This window comes from Epinephelus moara, chromosome 12, assembly GCF_006386435.1.
Source record: "Epinephelus moara isolate mb chromosome 12, YSFRI_EMoa_1.0, whole genome shotgun sequence".
In the NCBI taxonomy this organism is placed as follows: Eukaryota; Metazoa; Chordata; class Actinopteri; order Perciformes; family Serranidae; genus Epinephelus; species Epinephelus moara.
In genome coordinates, this window is record NC_065517.1 from 33,880,871 (window position 1) to 33,884,100 (window position 3,230).

Sequence of the window (3,230 nt, forward strand, 5' to 3'; positions counted from 1 at the left end):
CCCCCCCCCCCCCCCCCGAAGTTGTTCCTGCTGTCCAGATGAAGCATTTCTGGTCGTACTGCCGTGTTGGAACGGACAGAACAGAACAAATGATCACATTAGCTTTACATTATATTCTTGCTATATTTCTTGTGATATTTCTCAAACACGTGTATGTTTAGTGAAAGAATTATATAAGGACTGCAGTGAGGAGTAATGACATCGGTGAGGGGGAAATAAAGATAGTTATTATAATCAAGTTTAGTAATTATACAGGGAGAAATCCAACAAATAATAGTTTTCAATGTTTTTCAGTTGGAAGAAATTCATTCACTCACCTGCTGATATTCTAGATCTTTCTCAATGTCAATAAATCCCATAAACAGACTCAAACCAAAGCGACTGCATCTACTGACAAGTATTGTGTGTGTCTACAGTCTTAAATACATTATCCTGCTCTGTGCCATGGAGCTGCACTGTTGTTAAAAACCCATCAGTGAGCAGCGCTGTGTCACTGGGCAACATGTTCCTTCATCACCCTGAACACACACACACACACACACACACACACGCTGAATCTTCTCCATCACGTGCAGCCTTCATAAACGCTTGTGTTATTGAGAGCTGCTTTGTGGACGACAGACGCTGCATTTCTCTTTGGTACAAGCTGCACAAGTTGTTCAGTTGGCTCATGGTGTGTCTCAAATCACATACTTCTGTTAGTACACTTCTATGTAGTATACTATGTGCACTCTGTACTTACGCATAGTAGTAGTGCACAAATTTCGACAGGGTAGTGTTGTCTCAAACCAAACATGGCCGTTGTGCACTCACCGTAAATAACAAATTAGCTAGTTAGCAAACTAGCATTAGCATTCGCGTTATCGTTTGCGGTACCAAATCATTACAGACTGCTAAATTAACCCGATAAACATACTGCTGGCTTATACCCGACAACAGTATAGTGGTGTTTCGTGCAAAAAACACATGTATTCGTCCGCCATTTCCAGTTTGAAAAGTGGTCCCTCCCCTTCCGCTATGTAGCCAAGATGGCGACCATTGAGGGCGAGAAGTGTCCATAGTTTCACACTCAACTTCTTGACCGTTTTGAGTGCACCATCTGGGTACTCATAGTGCACTGCATTTTTCCATACTTCTGTGTGAACACACTTATGCACTCAAAATATTAACTGTAAGTACAGAAGTACGCGATTTGAGACACAGCATCAGTGCTTGAATTCTCCTCCATGTTGCTTCCAGGGCCCAGACTGGAGGGGGCGGTGTCATGTAGCTACACATGCAGCAGTGTGTTTTTAAGACAGTACGTGACCGTACACAGTGGTGAAAGTATTAACAGAAAAAAAAGAAAGAAATTACCAACATGGGAAAGACAGAAATCTTAGCTTCCTGCCGATAAAAAGAATAAATCTTCCAGCTATTATTTTAGATCTCTTTAAATGAGTTCATGTAATAAACAATCTCCCACGGCCATCTGCAGGAGGTCCATTTTTTTAAGGGATAAAATAGTTTGTTTTGGTGGCACGATCCTGGCATGAAAAGCAGCAATGTCGCAATAAAAAAAACAACAGTCATCTCTTATTTGTTGGCCTGGGACAGTGGTCTGCAGCTTGGTAGGTGTCTGGCCTAAATGACACACCATCCACCTCCTCATGACAGAGTCAGCTCAGATACTACGTCACTTCAGAAACTCCGATATGATACTTATGAAAGGTGCAAATGTAACATATTCATGGTTTGCAGAAACACACAATTCCAACATTTCCTTCTGGTGACTGGGCTGAACAGCAGCAGCAACTGCACAGCAACAATATACTGTAATATGTTCTAATATAATGTAGTTTAATGTGAGCTGACAGTGAACATCATGTATAAGAGTAATATTATCTGACAGTAGTTTGAAATGAGAGGGGATGAATCCGATTAAATTGTATCATTGGGGATTTTCAAATGGTCTCATCACTGAGCGGTTTAATTAAAGCCATCACACCTCCAGAGGCTGAGCAGTCTAATAAATGAGAAGCTCTTTGTGGAGTGAAACAGGAGCCAATATTTCCTGAACAAATAAGATTAAGGGAATGACTGTTAGCCCTGTTAACTACTCGTCCAATCACAGCCTCACATGGAAACAGGGATGTGTAACTGTAGTCGTCGGTGGGTAGAGGTAAACTTTACTCTACATCACTTCTCATGGTCTGTTTGTACAGGGGGCGGCCAGGACACAGCTCTGGGCCCGGGGCCAAGGGGACCAATGAACATTTTAAAGACTTTAATTAGCAGAGATCAGAGGGTCACAAGTTTTGGTCTCCTCCCAGGGAGAAGTCCTAAAGAAGCAAACTTCAGACAGGATGAGGTGTGTTTTATCTTTTCCTTCTTCAGTCCAGGAGAGATGCTGACTGAAGTCAAACTGAATGACCTTAAATATGAAGGAAGTTCTGAGGAAATGTTTTGATGCTGCTTGAGTAAAGTTTGTCTTATTAGCAAGATTCAAAAGGAAAAAAAAAAAAAAAGATAAAAGTGAAGAAATGAGGAAACTAATGAAACTGCACTCACTTCATTCAATCAATCAATTTTATTTATAAAGCCCAATATCACAAATCACAATTTGCCTCACAGGGCTTTACAGCATACAACATCCCTCTGTCCTTATGACCCTCACAGCTCCCCAAAAAAAGCTTTATCTGTATCTATAAGCTTTATCAAAGAGGAAAGTTTTAAGTCTAGTCTTANTTTATTTATAAAGCCCAATATCACAAATCACAATTTGCCTCATAGGGCTTTACAGCATACAACATCCCTCTGTCCTTAGGACCCTCACAGCTGATAAGGAAAAACTCCCCAAAAAAAGCTTTATCTATATCTATAAGCTTTATCAAAGAGGAAAGTTTTAAGTCTAGTCTTAAATGTGGAGACGGTATCTGCCTACTGGACCGTAACAGGAAGATGATTCCACAGGAGAGGAGCCTGATAGCTGAAGGCTCTGGCTCCTGATCTACTTTTGGAGACTTTAGGGACCAAGAGTGACCCTGCGTTCTCAGAGCGCAGTGTTCTGGTGGGATAATATGGCACTATGAGCTCTCTAAGATATGACGGAGCCTGACCATTTAGAGCTTTATAAGTTAACTGTGTTGGATTATACAGTATCTTGCGTGTAAAGCTGTTATCGTATTTGAGTTTTGGTTCAGTTATGTTGTCTAATCAAGTTATCATAAATTTTAGTACACGTGCTGCTG